General features: G+C 34.7%; 1 protein-coding gene across 1 annotated transcript in view; it reads right to left on the bottom strand.

Moving 5' to 3' along the window:
- Nucleotides 1–18,858, bottom strand: part of AKAP6 (A-kinase anchoring protein 6) — a 353,091-nt gene that overhangs the window by 26,000 nt on the left and 308,233 nt on the right. The window lies entirely within an intron of this gene.

Genomic DNA, 18,858 nt, shown 5'->3' with positions numbered 1-18,858 from the left:
TATAATAACTTAGAACCCATATTGTTGGAAGTTCATATTATTTCCTATTTTTTTGGGGGGGGGGTTGTAAATAAAACATAAGGAACACCTTTATTTGCATAGCTCAGATTATTTTCTGATGGTAAATTTGAGAAAGATAAATACTAAGCCAGAGGGTATGAATACTTTTCAGGATACTTGTTGGGTCCGCCGCCAGCCGACCCGAACAGCCCTAGCCTCGTTCCTTTCGGTGGGCAAGCAAATGGCCCAGGATTCCTCTTTCCCTCCAGTCCCCTTTGGAAGGAGATGGGGGAAGAGAGCCATGAAGAGAGGTGAGCACAACTGCCAGCCCCAAACAGCCCGGTTTAAAGGACACTCAGATGCGGTGGGGTTCTGTCTAGCAATTCCGTTTATTATCACACATGCACTTGCTTTTAAAGGCAAATGGGGAAGGGAGGTTTTTAGATCCTCCAATCAGCTTAAAGGTTACAAGAGCATGCATCCTATCTCAATGCCTAGCTATTGCAATCACGCAGTGTTCACGAGCGCGGAAGCACGTATTTGGCCAATAAGGGCTAAGGCAAGGTTCCCGCAGACACTCCCACCCTACTTCCTCCCGGCGCCCGTCTTAGGCTGCCACGTTAATACGCCCTTATGGGCTCATAATGGCGCTGCTTGTAATGTCACTTAAGGTGGCGTTAGTTTTCAAGGCCCGACAGATACTGATAAGTAGCTAAAGATTATGCTGGTTTGCAATCCACTCCCACCTAACACTGAAATTTGTCAATAGTTTTCCCTCTTTTTGATGGGGGAAAAAAAAGCAATTGACAATTTTGAATTTCTTTTATTACTAGTTAGATTGGGGATTTACGTAAAGGTTTAGTAACCATTTGTATTTATTACTTTGTGAATCACTTGGTCATATTCATTGCTCATTTTTTTGGATATTTACAACTAACAGCATAGACAGGTTATTACTGGGGCAAAAGGCTTATATAGTTGGAGTGAGACCAAAATGGAATAACATATCCTTGCTGAGTGGGATATTACCATTACAATAGCATCTCAGTCATTTAAGCCAGACAGAAGTATGCTGGGGAGAAGGGAGGAGGTATTTGGAGATAAGCATACTAGCAAGGAATCTAGTATAGCCATCAGGTGATTCTGAAAGGGGAAGGAAAAGCTAGTCATTGTGAAATAAACCCAAGACATTCTCCATAACAAAGGCCTACTCTTCAATGAAAAAGACTTTATCAGAGCCTTATCCCATCTGGAGAGAGGGTGCTTCTCTGACTTCAGCCCCCCTAGTTTTCTTGTCTTACCTAAGCAAGTAGGCAAACTAAGAAAAACTTGTGAAGGTCACAGCTCAAGGGCACAAGCCCACTAAAAGATGGAGAGTTAATTTTAAGATTAGAGAATACGCCCTCATTACTTATCACTATACCAACAGGGCTCCAGTAAAATAACAGTGGATTAGATCTGAAAGAGCTGAGGAATTCTTAAGAAACCCCAAAGACAATAGGAGAGACAAAAACAAGGACAATAAAGGAATTTGAAGCTCAGCATAAAAGAATTACAGGTATAGAAAATGTGAAATACAGTTTATCTCCTAGCTAGATTAACATAAAACCTCACATAAAAGGCCTATTTACCTCAGTTTCTGTTACCTGATACATCATGTCCAACTTTCAACAATGACAACAAAAAATTACAAGACATGCTAAAAGGGAAGGAAAAGCACAGTCTGAAGAGACAAAACAAACATTGGAACCAGACTTGATATGACACAGGTTTTAGAAATTTTAAGTAACTATGATTAATATATTAAGGACTCTAGTGCAAAAAGTAGAAAACATGCAGGAACAGATGGGTAATGTAAACAGAGAGATGGAAGCTCTAAGAATGAATCAAAAGGAAAGGCTAGAAATAAAAAAACACTATAAAAGAATTGAAGAATGCCTTTGATGTCCTCATCAGTAGACTGCACATAGCTAAGGAAAGAATTAATGAGTTTGAAGATAGCATTAGAGTGAACAAGACTGAAGCCACGTTGGGACCTAAAAACAACCTGGGTTTTAGAAAAAATTTAAAAGACACGGGTTTTTTCTTAGCTTGTATTTCTCTGAGTTCCCTCTTTTCCCATGGTTAATTGATATTTTGAATCTTGGCTACAGGGCAGGATGACATTATTTACTAAGGGTAGAGCTAATTTTTTCCAATTCTGAAAAACCAAGGAAGACATCAATAAAGCTATGCTGACTCCACCCCAAAGCAAATCAAAATCCTGAAGAACCCTAAGCTAACATCAAGGATGAGAACAGAAAGCAGAAAGAGATTTTTCTGGCTGGCTCCTTACACAGAGCCCCCACAGCTCACATCCCCCCATCCTCCTGGGTTTCACTTCCCACATTCCATTCTCTCAACCTCCTCCTTAAAAAGCCCTAAGTAAGTCTGAGCCTTGGAGATGGGTTATCCTACCATCCCCTTCAGGTTATAGGTCCTGAATAAAGCTGCTTTCCTTTTTATCAACATTTAGCTTTTGGGCTCATTTGTTTTCGTTTGGTGGCAGGTGGCCAGACTTGGTTTGGTAACAATAGGTTAATAAAAAATTCCCAAACTGAAATGCAAAGAAAAAAAAGTGATGAAAAAGAAGAAAACATCCAAGAAGTGTGGGGCAATTCCAAAAGGTATAACATATGTATAATTGGGATACTATAAAGAGAAGAAAGAGAGAGAGGAGAAAAAGAAATATTTGAAGTGAAATAGTTGAGAATTTTCCAAAATCAATGGCAGACACCCAACCACAGAGCCAGGAAGCAGGATAAACACAAAAGATCTACACCTAGGCATATCATATAGAAGTTGTAGAAAACCAAAGACAAAGACATAGGTCAGAAACTTGGATTCACATAAGGAAAGGAAAAGCTCTGGGGAAGAAATAAATGAAGGCAAAATAAAATCTTTCCTTTTCCTTAATTGATCTAAAAGTTAACTGTTTGTTTACAGTAACAGTAGTAACAATGTATCAAGTAATTATCCATATGGATAAATGAAATGACTACTTTGACAGCAATATTATAAGGAATGGGAGGAAGAAATTGAGAATAGTCTGTTATGAGTTACCTGCACTATACATGTGAGGTGGTATAGTATTATTTGAAAATAGACTTGGATTAGCCTAAAATGTACATTGCGAGCTCTACGTAACCTCAAATTTCTTTAAAAAGGAATATAATTGATATGCTAAAAGAGAAGACAAAATGAAATCATATAGAATGCTCAATTGAAATCAAAGAAAGCAGAAAAAGAGGAAAAAACAAAGAACAAATGCAATGAATAGAAAATTACAAACATGATACATATTAATCCAACTATATTAATAATTACTTTAAATATGAAAGGTCTAAATAATGCAATTAAAATATAGAGATTGTCAGAGTAGATAAAAGAACAAGACCTAGCTATGTGTTGTCTATAGAAACCCACTTTAAATACAATGACTCAGGTTAAAAGTAAAGGGATAGCGAAAGACATACCATGCTAACACCAATCAAAAGAAAGCTGGAGTAGCTATACAATTTCAGACAAAGCAGACTCAAAACGTGGAAATTAAAACAGGAATAAGGAGGGACATTGCTCAATATAAAGGGGTCAATTCTCCAAGAAGACATACAATTCTAAACATGCATGTACCTAACAACAGAACATCAAAAGACATGAAGCAAAAATTGATAGAACAGCAAGGAGAAACAGAAAATCCCTTATTATGCTTGGATATTTCAACACCCCTCTTTCAGTAATTGATAGATCAGGCAGGAAGAAAATCAATAAGGATATAGTTGACCTGAACATTATCAACACTATCAATCAAGGTGATCAAATTGATATTTATAGAATGAATACTTCATCTAACAACAGCAGAATATATATTCTTCTTCTTTTTTTTTTTTTTTGGCAGCTGGCCAGTATGGGGATCTGTACCCTGGACCTTGGTGCTATAACACTATATATTCTAACCAACTGAGCTAACTGGCCAGCCCCCAGAATACATATTCTTATCAAGCTAATATTGAACATTCTCCAAGACAGACAATAATGTGGGCCACAAAACACACCTTAACAAATTTAAAAAAATAGAAATCATACAATGTATGCTCTCAGACCATAATGGAATTACAATAGAAATCAATAACAGAAAGAGAGCTGGGAAATCCCCAAATACTGGAAAAATAAATAACACACTTCTAAATAACACAAGGGTTAAAGAAGAAATCTCTAGAGAAAGTTTAAAATATTCTGAACTAAATAAAAATGAAAATACAACAACGAGATTGGCGAAATACAGCAAAAGTAGTGCTTAGAGGGAAATTTATAGCATTAGATGCATTTATTAGAAAAAAGGACAGATGTAAAATCAATCATCTAAGCTCCCACCTTAGAAAACTGAGAAAGAAGAACAACTTAAGCCTAAGTCACACAGAAGAAAAAAGAAAATTAGAGTGGAAATTAATAAAATGGAAAACAACAGAACAGAGAAAATCAATGAAATCAACCAGCACTTAAAGGGGTGTGTCCAGAATTAATTCAACTGGCTTAGCCTTGGCCCAGTCTCACTGGAAAGGAGAAAAATGGATGGTAATGTCGGCCATGGAATCCATCACTAAAGACAGGATTTCCTCATCTACTCATTTCTCCGTCATTCGTTCATGTGTTTCTTAGGCAAAAATACATGAGTTACCTACTATGCCAGGCAATGTATTATTTCTAGACAATTACAAAGATAAATAAGATTTGGTCCCTACAATAATATAAATAATAGCAACCAACATTTATTGACAATGTGGCAGCAGCTGTTCAAAACACTTTCTACATATTAATTCATTTAAACCTCACATAACTATGAAATAGGAATTATTGTTATGTCTATCTTACAGATGAAGAAACTGAGGCATAGAAAAGTTCAGCAATTTTCCATGATCACACAGCTCCTAAGTGGGAGAGTCTGGCCCAAGCTCTTAGCCACCATATTCTACTGCAATACTCAAGGAAGTGCCTCAGCTTCCCTTGAAAATCTACTCTGTCTCCTGGAAATCTTCACATTAAGGACACCTTCCTTCCTTCTTTCCTTCTTTCCTTTCCTCCCTTTCCTCCCTCCCATCTTTCCTTCTTTCCTTCCTCCCTTCCTTCCTTTTTTGGCTATTATAAGTGGAAACAGGAGGGAGGGCATGTAGATCTCTCTATAATGCAGTTTCATACACTTGAAGAAAAATGGCAAGAGATTTATGAAAGAAAAATAAATTTATTGGAGATCACTTTTAAAAGAGCTTTTTCGTATTTGAAGCTTGGCTAGAAATACTCTAAAGAAGAGAGCTGTTTTTGACATGTGTAAAGATTTTTTTTAACAACCATCTCTCTTGTAAGTAATTAAGAACAAGTAATTACATAATTACTTGATTATGTAGCAGCACTAAAATTTTACAGGAGGTTTTTCACTTAAACTCTAGCCTTATAAAAATAATTGCTACAACTCAAAATTATTTTCTAAATGCAGTAATTCTTTCTGCTTTTAATTGGGAGGGGTGGGGGGGGGAGTGTAGGATCTAGGTCTATTTTTGTTTAGCAGCCAGAGCCAGAGAAATGTGTAATTTAATAATGTGTCACTATGTTCTGACACGGACTTAAAAACTTAGAATGAATCCCCAAGTTATAATGGTGAGAAACACCTAAGTGGGAAATAAAATTATAAGCCAAGGTCCCATTCTAGAGAATTTCTTTGGTCATAAATTTCTAAAATCATCAGTCAGATTAAGGTGAAATTGCTGTTACCCTAGCCACAAAACAGCATTTTAAAAATACTTGGTTCCTCAAAATGTATCAGCAAATAATAAGACTGAGAGACAGAAAAGGTATTAGAAATAAAGACTCACAAAACATCACTTTATATAACCTCTGTTTGCAAGAAATACGCTTGAGTAATGTAATGTATGGGATTCTCCCTCTTTTCTTTAATTCTATCTTTTTTTCTTTTTTGAAGTGAGCTGTCTCATTGCAAATTTTCTCAAGTTCTTAGAACTCTAATTAAAACGTGGTAATTGGTTATGTTACCTCAATTACCATGATGCATGGACATTGATGCAAAGTGACACCAATTGAATCCCTTGGGTGTTTTACCCTGGGGCTATCCCATTTATCGTGGCCTTATTATTTTCAATTACGTGGCTAGATGTGTTGCATACTTTCAAGGCCAATAAATGTGCAAGGCTTTTCTGGACACAAGATTGCATTTTCAATGCTAGAGCTTTGTAGTGTCAGGGCAAAAGGAAAAACATATTTCTGTGAAAAGTAAAAAAAACCCTGAAATTCAAAGGCACACTCACTGAAATAAAAATATTTCAAAGGAATCCAGATTATTTCTGTTTAAAACATTTGTTTGAAATGCAAGAATGATTTATTTTGTACTGATAACTTCTCCTCCTTCCGAGGAAAATAGTGATAGGACCATTCAGAGGCCTTACATGAAAGTTAGATGAGGAAACAGAGATAGGACGGACAAAGTTTTCTTGCTCTTCAGATGAAGGTTTGGATCTCTAACAGGGCTAAGCAGAGCTGTCCTGAGTAAGTTACAGATGTCTACTATGACAGATCTGTCCTCAGCGTGAATATGACAGTAAGAGTACTCTGAAATGGTTATAGAATAAAATGTTTTCCAATGGGGACGCTACTGACATTTGTGGGAAAATTCTGTGTACAGGGTTGTTCTCTGCATTGTGGTCTCCCTAGACCTACCCATTCAATGCCAATGGTGTCTTCAGTTGTCATGAACGACCCCTAGACATTCTCCTCAAAACTCTAGGAGTGATTTAGGACATTATTTGGGGACATCATCCATAATGTAACATTACATTTTGTCAAACCAGTTTCATTTTCTGAGATTGACCCCTATGTCCTCACCAGTTTTTTTTTTTTTTCAAAAAAAAAAAAAAAAAATTGCATTCTCATACTTCTGAAAGTAAAGAAAAATTTCTGTCTTTTTTACTGATTAGTTTATGTCTTGATTTTGTTTTAATATCTCCAAACTGGTACAACATCTGTTCATATGGTGCAGATAATAGAAGAATCTGAATTGGGAAAGTTGTGAGAAGGAGTTGTAGTGTACAAAGATCTTTTAAGACTGGCAAAAGAGGGATATTTATGGCAGAATCTCAGACTTTATTCACTGTCAACACTCAAAGGCCTTATATTTGCAACACTTTGAAAATAACTTGTCCAGCTAAGGCTTACACATATTAACTATCAGATCATTTTTCCCTTCATTTTTGTCTTTGGATTCAAGAAAGTTGCAATAGTAAACTCAAGAGAGTTTTACATAGAATTCATTCTATTACTTTCAGAAATACTTTTGAAGTAAAAAATACTAAATGATGATATATGACAACCTTATCCAAAGCATTTCATTCATAAAAATACATGTTAAAAATCTAAACTTTATTATTCAATTATTCAAACTTTGTTATTTAAAATTTCATTTTTTATTTCAATTTTTCAGAAAGTTTTCTTCCCTCTCAAGCTTTATTTATTTATTTATTTATTTTAATTCAGTAATTTCTGATTGTTTGGCTTTAAATTTTTCCAGATAATACCAATACTTAATTCCATCTATGTATTTCTTCTGAAAAACCCAACTCTTTGTTTACGAGCCAATGGATAACAGTAGAGGGAAGCATTAGATTTCTTTCCAAATGGTGTTCTCTAACTAAATCCAATCTACCTTGAATCTTCAGATCTTTAACATGTCATGCACATTTTCTTAGGACTGACAAAGTAATGGAAAATAGTATATTAACAGACATTACTGTGCTAACATTTGTTTATATGATTCTTCTTCTATTCAATTCAGAAAGGAATTCCAGGTAGCTTACAATAAAAAGGAAGAATAACAATATAAATCATTAATACAGGATAGGATAACCAAACAAAGTAGTTTTAAGGGGAAGAAAGGAAAGAAATTTTTATCAATAAATCCTCTAAGAGCTAAAAGAGCATCCTGGAGGAAAATATGTCTGGATCCATATTTTCATCCACCTACTAGCTGTATGACCTTGAGGAATTTACTTAATCTTTCAAAAAGTTAGTTTCTTCATCTGCAGTTGTTTTGAAAACTAAATAAGACAATGTATGTTAATGTTACCACGAAAAATGGTAAGACAGCGACTAGGATATAGTACATGCACAGTATTGCTAGAAAATAACACCAAAGCCCCACTCTCTTGGTGACTGACACTTGTAACATACCACTTGGCTTTTTAGAGAGATCTTTGTCAGAAAATTAAACAAACAAAATTAATATGAGAAAAATTTAAAAACTGAGAAACATATTTCCTCACAATGTATGACACTCTTGTGTTAGCAATTTTGTGGATTCCTCTGAGGGAACTGGTCTATTCTGGACTGAATCTTTCCAGTAGAGAGAGATTTCTTGACATGGCATTTGAAAAAAGAAATTTGATTTATGGTATATACAAATCAATGCTGGAAAACCAGCTTTCTTACTACAAATTTCACGATCGTCAAGAGTTTCTGTGAAGCATATGTGAATTTAATAAGAAGTCTCATGTACTTAGCGAAAATGTTTAAATAAATGTCCATGAGCTATCAGTGCTACCAATTCACACGGCAGCCCAGATCCTCTCTTCTCTATTTTCTCTAGTACCTTGAAAAGGAAAATGCTTACTCCTTTTTCTTCTTAAGGTTCTCATTAGAAATGACTGCTTTTCCTAGCCAATTTAGATATGGTTAATTCTTGGCAATTAAAACTACTTCATATATCACATATAAAAATAAAAAAATGTGATCCATAATTTCCTAAATTATGTTGGAAACGTGAAATCACCTAATTTCCAAATACAATTGGCTTAATTTGTATTTATAAAAGTCTTGCTCATTTACTTGATTTGAAGGTGGCTGTATACACACCATTCTTAATATTAAAGAAGGCTTCATCTTAGAGGGGCAGTTTTTCAGGACATTGACTCTGGAGTCAGAATTCCTAGGTTTGAATTTCAGATCAGTTACAAACTAGTGGGGTAACTTTGGACAAATTGCTGAGATTTTCTTTGCCTCAATTTTTTTCTTCTGTGAAGTTGAGAGGATAATATGGTACTGTACTTATATCATACGGTGTTGAGAGTCCTAAATGACTTAAATGTAAATCACTTAGAATGGTGCCGGATGTGTTAGCTATTAGTACCATTGTTTGGTCCTTCAGAATAGGAATGCCCAGTTTCAATTACTTACTCCAAGGTAAGGATGCTTACCATCAGGCTTTAGGGTAATCTATCAACTCCTTTGTAATTAAAATTCTGAATATGTTCATGTAAAATTTTGAAAGTGCTCATGTTTTTTTTAGAAATAGCTTTAACAGGTATAATCTGTGTAGAATAAATTGCAATGTACAATTTTATGTTTTGATATACGAATACACTCACAAAATCACCACTATAATCAAGATCATGAAAATATCTATCACAAAGATTTTACCCTATGATTTTTTTCTAAATATTTTACATTTTACATTTGGGTCAGTGACCCATTTTTACTTCATTTTCATATATGGTGCATTATATAGATCAGTATCACACCCGTGCATATGGATATTCTATTGTTCCAGGATTATTTGTTGACCTTGGCACCAATGCCATACTTTTTTGACTATTGTAACCTTATTATATATAAGTCTTGTTAAGAGGAGGTGTAAGTACTCCAACTTTATTCATCATTCTCAAAATTGTTTTGTCTATTCTAGGTCTATTGCAATTCCAAATGAATTTTAGAATTAGCTTATAAATTTCAACCAAAAAAAAAAATCACTGGGATTTTCATTGCAATTACATTGGCTATATAGATAAATTTGCAGTGAGTTGATATCTTAAAAATATTGTGTCTTCTGATCCATGAACACGGTATAGATAATAATTCATTTAGTTATTATTTAATTTCTCTCAGCAATATTCTGTAGCTTCTTGCATACAGTGCTTCCATATCTTTTGCTTAGATATATCCCTAAGCATTTCATGTTTTTGCTGCTGTTGTAAATGGTATTGTTATTTAATTATTTGTTTATTGTTTGTTTGTTTGTTTCAGCATCTGGCCAGTAAGAGGATCCAAACCCTTGACCTTGGTGTTGTCAGCACAATGCTCTACCAACTGAGTTAACTGAACAGCTCTGTTTTTTAATTTTAATTTCTGATTGTTCATGGATAATACATAGAATATAGTTGATGTTTGTATATTAATCTTGTATCCTATAGCCTTGTTAAATTCCCATATTAGTTCTAGGATCTTTTTGTAAATTCTGTAGCATTTTCAACATAGATGATCATGGAGTCTGTGAGTAAAGATAATTTTCTTAATTTCCAAATGGCATATCTTTGATTCCTTTTTCTTGCTCTTTTGCTCTGCCTAAATTTTCCAGTGCAATGTTGAATAGAAATGGTGAAAGTGTGTATCTTCGCCTTATTCCAAATCTTAGGAAAAAAGCATTTGGTCTTTTACCATTGAGTGTGATGTTAACTGTAGAATATTTGTAGATATGCTTTATTAAGTTGAGAATGTTATTTTATTTTTAGATTTCCGAGAGTTTGTATCAGGAAGGATGCTAAATTTTGCCAAATGCTTTTTCAGTATCCTTTGGAATGATCATATGGTTTTCCTTTCTTAGTCTGTAAATATGGTGAATTACATTAATTTTTTTTCAAATATTAAAATAACTTTGCATTTCTAGGATAAACCTCACATGATCATGATGTATTATTTATTTTATATTCTGTTGATTTTGTTTAATAAAATTTTAAGAATCTTTTTGTCTTTATTTATAAGGGACATCAGTCTGTAGTTTCTTAAATTGTCTTTGTATGGTTTTGGTATCTGGGTAATGCTTGCGCAGAGAACAAGAATAGAAAATATTTCTTTCTTTTCAATTTTCTAAAAGACTTTGCATAAAATTAGCATTATTTATTCCTTGAATGTTTGGTAGAATTCACCCATAAAGCCATCTGGGCCTAAAATTTTCTTTGTGAGTTGGTTTTAAACTAATAGTGCAATTTATTTAGTAGATATAAAATTATCCATAATCTTCTCTTTACAGTCTTTTCCTGCTTTCTTGGTGGGGGGCGGGGAAGCAACTGGCCAGTACCGGGATTCAAATTCACCACCTTGGTTTTATAAGTCTGTGCTCTAACCAACTGAGCCAACTGGCCAGCCTGTATCTTTCTTATTTTTTTTTTGGCAGGTGGCCGGTATGGGTATCTGAACCCTTGACCTTGGCGTTACAAGGCTGCACTGTACCAACTGAACCAATTGGCCAGCCACTACAGTCTTTTATATTAGTAGAATCTGTAGTGATTTCTGTCTCTTATTCCTGATACTGATAATTTATTTCTTCTGTATTTCCTTAATTGATCTGGCTAGAGGTTTATCAATTTCATTAATCTCAAAAAAAAAAAAACACAGCTTTTCATTTCATTGATTATTTTCTGTTATATTTTTGTTTTCTTTTTTTTTTTTTTAATTTTTATTTTGTCGATATACATTGTGGCTGATTATTGCTCCCCATCACCAAAACCTCCCTCCCGCCTCCCCCCCAACAATGTCTTTTCTGTTTGCTTGTCATATCAACTTCAAGTAATTGTGGTTGTTATATCTTCTTCCCCCCCCTCGGTTATTTTTTTGTGTGTGTGTGTGTGTGGGTGTGTGTGTGAATTTATATATTAATTTTTAGCTCCCACCAATAAGTGAGAACATGTGGTATTTCTCTTTCTGTGCCTGACTTGTTTCACTTAATATAATTCTCTCAAGGTCCATCCATGTTGGTGCAAATGGCAGTATTTCATTCGTTTTTATAGCTGAGTAGTATTCCATTGTGTAGATGTACCACATTTTCCGTATCCACTCATCTGATGATGGACATTTGGGCTGGTTCCAACTCTTGGCTATTGTAAAGAGTGCTGCGATAAACATTGGGGAACAGGTATACCTTCGACTTGATGATTTCCATTCCTCTGGGTATATTCCCAACAGTGGGATAGCTGGGTCGTATGGTAGATCTATCTGCAATTGTTTGAGGAACGTCCATACCATTTTCCATAGAGGCTGCACCATTTTGCAGTCCCACCAACAATGTATGAGAGTTCCTTTTTCTCCGCAACCTTGCCAGCATTTATCGTTCAGGGTCTTTTGGATTTTAGCCATCCTAACTGGGGTTAGATGGTATCTCAGTGTGGTTTTGATTTGCATTTCCCGGATGCTGAGTGATGTGGAGCATTCTTTCATATGTCTGTTGGCCATTTGGATATCTTCCTTAGAGAAATGCCTGCTTAGCTCTTTTGCCCATTTTTTAATTGGGTTGCTTGTTTTCTTCTTGTAAAGTTGTTTGAGTTCCTTATATATTCTGGATATTAATCCTTTGTCAGATGTATATTTTGCAAATATTTTCTCCCACTCTGTTGGTTGTCTTTTAACTCTGTTAATTGTTTCTTTTGCTGTGCAGAAGCTTTTTAGTTTGATATAATCCCATTTGTTTAATTTTCCTTTGGTTGCCCGTGCTTTTGGGGTCGTATTCATGAAGTCTGTGTCCAGTCCTATTTCCTGAAGTGTTTCTCCTATGTTTTCTTTAAGAAGTTTTATTGTTTCAGGGTGTATATTTAAATCCTTAATCCATTTTGAGTTGATTTTAGTATATGGTGAGAGGTATGGATCTAGTTTCATTCTCCTGCATATGGATATCCAGTTATCCCAGCACCATTTGCTGAAGAGGCAGTCCCTTCCCCAGTGAATAGGCTTGGTGCCTTTGTCAAAGATCAGATGGCAGTAAGTGTGTGGGTTGATTTCTGGATTCTCTATTCTATTCCATTGGTCAGTGTGTCTGTTTTTATGTCAGTACCATACTGTTTTGGTTATTATAGCTTTGTATTATAGCTTAAAGTCAGGTAGTGTTATGCCTCCAGCTTTTTTTTTTTTTTTTGCTCAGCATTGCTTTGGCTATGCGTGGTCTTTTATTGTTCCATATAAATGTCTGGATAGTTTTTTCCATTTGTGAGAAAAATGTCTTTGGAATTTTGATGGGGATTGCATTGAATTTGTATATCACTTTGGGTAGTATGGACATTTTTACTATGTTGATTCTTCCAATCCAAGAGCATGGGATATCTTTCCATCTTCTTGTATTCTCTCTAATTTCTCTCAGCAGTGGTTTGTAGTCCTCATTATAGAGATTTTTCACCTCCTTGGTTAACTCAATTCCTAAGTATTTTACTTTTTTGGTGGCTATTGTAAATGGGCAGGCTTTCTTGAATATTTTTGTTTTCTATTCCTTTGATTTCTGCTCCTTATTATCCTCTTTTGTTTTCTATTTAATTTTCTAATTTCATAAGGTGAAAGCTAAAATCATTGTTTTAGTGGCATCTCACAAATTTTAACATTTTTTCTGTTTCTATTCAGCTCATATACTTTCTAATTTCCTTTTTCTTCTTTGACCCATGATTCGTAATTGTGTTATTTGGTTTCCATGTATTAGAGGATTTTTCAGATATATTTGTATTATTTATTTCCAAACTAATTCCTTCATAGTCAGAAAACATACTTTGTGTGATATAAATTATTTCAAATTTCAGACTTGTTTTGTGGCTCAGAAGAGAATCAGTTTTGGTAAATGTTCTGTGTGCACTTGAAAAGAACGTACATTCTGCTATTGGATGGTGTGATTGAGCTATATGTCTGTCTATCTATATTTAAGGTGTGTAACATGTTTTGGTATACGTAGTGGAGTGACTACTACAGTCAAGCAAATTTACCTTTCCATCATCTCACATAATTACCTTTCTTTTATTCTTTTGCAGTAAGAGTATCAAAAATTTACTCAATAAATTTCCAGTGTATTATACAGTATTACTAACTATGGTCATCATGTTGTACATTAGATCTCTAGACTCATTCACCCTGCCATAACTGCAACTTTGTACACTTTGACCTACATCTTCCCATTTCCCCTGTCCCCCACCCCTGGCAACCACTGTCGTACTCTCTGTTTCCATGTATTCCTTTTTTTTTTTTAATGTTCCACATATAAATGAGATCATGTAGTATTTTTCTTTCTGTGTCTGGCTTATTTTACTCAGCATAATGTTCTCTAGGTTCATCCATGTTGTCACAAATGGCAGGATCTTCTTTTTTTTTAAGGCTGAATACTACTATATACATACGTCTATATGACCACAATTTTTTCTTCCACTCATCCATCAACAGACGCTTCAGTTGTTTCCATAACTTGGCTATGGTGAATAATGCTGCAATGAACATAGGAGTGCATGCATCTTTAAAAGGTGATGATTTCATTTCCTTTGGGTATATACCCATAAGAGGGATTGCTGTGTGATATGGTAGTTCTATTTTTAATTTCTTTAGGAATCTCCACAGTTTCCCACAGCAGCTGCACCAATCTACATTCCCACCAACAGTGCCTAAGGTTTCCCTTTTCTTCACACCCTCACCAACACTTGTTGTCTCTTGTCTTTTTGATAAAAGCTTCAGATGGAGTGTTTTAAATGTCAGTTTGGCAAAGTTGGTCTATAGTGTCATTCGAGTCTTTTATATTCTTACTGATTTTCTAGTGATATCAGTTATTGAGAAACAGTGTTGGAATCTCTACCCCAAATTATCTGTTTTTCTTGTCTCCTCACAGTCCTATTAGTTTTTGTTTCATGGATTTGTAAGCTCTGTTTCAGAGCACAAATATTTAGCAATGTTATGTCCTCTTGATTAATTAGTACCTTTATCATTAAGAAATGTCCTTCTTTATAATTTGTAACATTCTTTGTTCTGGAATCTACTTTATTTAATATTAATATTGCTGCTCCAATTCTCATTTGATTAGTGTTAGCTTAATATATATTTTCCATCCCTTTACTTTTCATTTATTGTGTCTTTATATTTAAAGTGGATTTCTTATAGGCAATACATATTTCAGTCTTGTTTTTTTCACCTAATCCGGCAATTACTGACTTTCAGTTGGGGCTGTTAGTCCATTTTCATTTGACAGGATTATTGATGCAGTTGGTTTAAATCTTCCATTGTGCTATTTTTCTGTTTGTTACATCTGTTATTTGCCTTCTTCTTCTCCTGGATTGTGTGGTTTTGTTTGTTTGTTTGTTTGTTTAATTCTGCTTTTTTTTACTATTATTATTATTATTATTATTATTATTTTTGTGTGTGTGTCTTCCTGGTACAGGGACCTGAACCTTTGACCTTGGTGTTATAGGCTGTACTCTAACCAACTGAGCTAACCAGTTTTTTAATTTTTTTAATGATTCTATTCCATTTCCTTTGTTGGCCTACTAGTTACAGCTTTTTGTTGTGTTTTTAAAGGATTATAATATACATCTTCTTATCACCATCTACCTTTAAATGGTACTATACCACTTCCTATAGAATAAAAACCATATGAAGTATGGTTCCATTTCTTGCTTCCTGGCCTTTATGACACTATTTTCATTTATTTTACTTCTACATATGTTATAAATCCCACAATACAATGTTATTGTCTTGATTTAAACAGCCTGTTACCATTTAAAGAGATTTAAATAATATGAGAAAAATATTTCACATTAACCCATATAGTTACCATTTCCAGTTTTCTTCATTTCTTTGTACAGATCCAAGTTTCCATCTGATATCATTTTCCTCTTGGTTGAAGGATTTCCCTTAACATTTCTTGTAACAGTTCTGCTGGTGATAAATATTCTCAGCTTTTGATGTATAAAAATTCCTTATTTTTGTCTTCCTTTTTGAATGATATTGTCTCTGTGTATGGAATTCTGGGTTAAGTTATTTTCTTTCAATACTTTAAAGATACTGTTGTTGCACTGTCTTCTGAGTTGCACTATTTCTGACAAGAAGTCTGCTATTATAACCCTTGGCATTATTCTGTATATAATATATCTTTTTTCCTCTGGATGCTTTGAAGATATTCTCTTATAATTGGTTTTAATCAGTTTGATTATGATTTTTGTTGGTGTAGTTTTCTTCATGCTTATTGTGCTTGAGGTTTGTTTAAGTTCTTGGATCTGTGAGTTTAATCAAATTTGGAAATTTTATTTTATTTTATCTTTTCAAAAATTGTTTGTCCTCCCTTCATTTTAGGGATTCCAACTGCATACATTTTAGGCTGATTGAAGTTATCTCACAGCTCACATATGCCTTGTTTTTATTTTGTCTTTTTTTTTTTTTTTCTGTATCATTTTGAACAGTTTCTATTGCTGTTTTCAGGTTTATTAATTATTTCTTCTGTGATTTCTAATTGGTTGTTAATCCCATCCAGTGTATTTTTCATTTCAATGATTACAGTTTTTATTTTTAGAAGTTTGATTTCAGATAGATATCTTCAGTATCTCTGCTTAATATGCTCAATATTTTTTCTAGCTTTTTGTACATATGGAATGCAGGTATAATAACTTTTAATGTTTTTGTCTACTAATTCTATAGTTGTGCCATTTTTGTATCTGTTCATGGTGATTAATATTTTTCTCCTTATTAGCTGAGTTTTCCCGCTTCTTTGCATGATTGGATGCCTGACACTGTAAATTTTACCTTGTTGGATGCTGAGTATCTGTATCCGTTCAAATATTCTTTTTTTTTTTTATTTTTTTTTTTTTGGTGGTTGGCTGGTCCAGGGATCCAAACCCTTGACCCTAGTATTTCCTACAAATATTCTTGAGCTTTGTCCTAGGATGCAGTTAAATTACTTTGAAACAGTTTGATCCTTTCAGATTTTGCTTTTAAGCTTTCTGTGTGAGATCAGAGCAGCATTTAGTCTAATTTTGCCCCATTACTAAGGTAAAATTCTTCTGAGTACTCTATCATATGTTCTGTAAACGATGAGGGTTTCTAGTGTGACCAATGGGAAAGAGAGCTATGCTACGTGAGCTCCAGAGGTTTTTTCCTCTAATCCTTTCAGGTGGTTCCTTCTGCTGAAGACTTGAGAGGATTCCTGTATACATGTCCGGAGCTCCCTGGCTGTGTAGCCCTCTCCTCTCTGGTACTCTGCCTGGTAGCAACATTAGCCACCTTGGCCTCCCTAACAGAGGCTGGCCGTCTCTTGGAGTTGAGGGGACAGATCTGGAGTCTGGGGAGACCTTATCAGACAAGAAGAAGCTTAAAGATAATTTTCTTGGTGTTCGTATGAAGGTGAAATATCTTATGGAAACATAAAGACACTCAAAGCCACTTTGTGCAAATGTGGAGATTTAGAATTAGCATATATATATATTATATATATATATATATATATATAATAGTTAACACATATATAGTACAAGCCAAATGTCAGAATGAAACAAAATTTTTAAAATAAAAGCACATACTAATTCATTCAGCAAATATTTATCTAACATCTATTATATGCATGTATGTCCCAGGCCCTGGAAATACAGCAATGAAATTCTCTATGCAAAAGCAGGAGATGGAATAGGGGTGGTGACGTAAGATGAACAAGCAAACAGACCACTTAGTGTGCAAAAGCAGCCTCCCACTTTGGTGGAATACTCATTTGCCCATCAAAGCAACTTGACTCTCACCCAACCAATAGCGACCAGAGGACCAAGCAGAGAACTATCTCCAACTGAATGATGTATCCTGTGCTCATCGTGCTTGTCGGCATTAGTCCACTCTATGCCTTTCCTGACAGTGATGTTCAACATTTATGTGTGTGTGTGTGTGTGTGTGTGTGTGTGTGTGTGTGTGTGTGTGTGTGCTTATTTTTCTAGCACAGAGGACATTATTTCCTACTTTCAGCAGCCAACCTAAAGAAAAGGGGAGACTTTTCTGTATCTATAATGTATATCTATCTTTCTGCAGTAACGAGCCTCTAAGAAGCAGACAGGCTCTCTCAAAGCTAAGGCTTGTCTTTACTAGAGAAGTATGATAAAAATGACTACATCTAGTCTGATAGTCTGCTGGATGATGATCTAGGGATCTAGTCCATCATCCCTGAAAATATGATTTCAATTAAATCCTTAAAGAAAACCAGTTTTGTCTCCTCCAAATCAGTTTGAATTCTTCCAAAATCAAAACTTTTCCTGCTGTGGTTGGTGTTTGTGTTGTCTTATTATGGCCACTACCACACTTACAGGCTTCAAAGTATAGAAAGAAATATTAATAACCCCTTCTGCCCTTTGAAGCACTCTCAAAAAAAAAAAAAAAAAAGAAAAGAAAAGAAAAAAAAATGGGGGGAAATTTGCCAGCTAAATAGCTTCACAACAAAAAGGTCATTTCAAGAAAGACATCTAATCATGTAGAATCTGATTACTAGTAATAACTTGGAAGTCTTAAGAAATTTAACAACTTTAGCTCGAAACAATTAAACAGAACTGTTGAGGATAAAATCACCCCCTCAACCCAACATAGCTGCAGATGAAAAAGAATACGGCTTACTGATTCACTGTCCCTTCTGTTCCCAGTCCCTAATGCCAAACACATCAGAAAGCAAATATTGAGGCTTTGTTAAAATTAAAATTCGTAGGAGGAAACCATTTTTCAGTGGCAAGATTTTTATGTTTGATTTTTCAATTTTGAATCCTGAACTTTCCAAAAACATACAACTGACATTATCAACATATAAGGAAAACCTTCCTTTCTATGTGTGTATGTATATATTTAATTTATGTAAGTCAAGCATTAGAGTTGTTCCTTCAACTAATAGATGCTAAACTCAAGGCCATTTGGGGAATACAATCTTTTTATTGATAAATTCTTTCCATTAAGGACATGAAGGCTGGGCCATCCTGTGGCTCACTCGGGAGAGTGCAGTGCTGATAACACCAAGGCCATGAG

This window comes from Cynocephalus volans, chromosome 3 (genome assembly GCF_027409185.1).
Source record: "Cynocephalus volans isolate mCynVol1 chromosome 3, mCynVol1.pri, whole genome shotgun sequence".
Taxonomy (NCBI): Eukaryota; Metazoa; Chordata; class Mammalia; order Dermoptera; family Cynocephalidae; genus Cynocephalus; species Cynocephalus volans.
The sequence above is the reverse complement of the archived record's forward strand: the minus strand, read 5'-3'. Positions and strand labels throughout refer to the sequence as shown.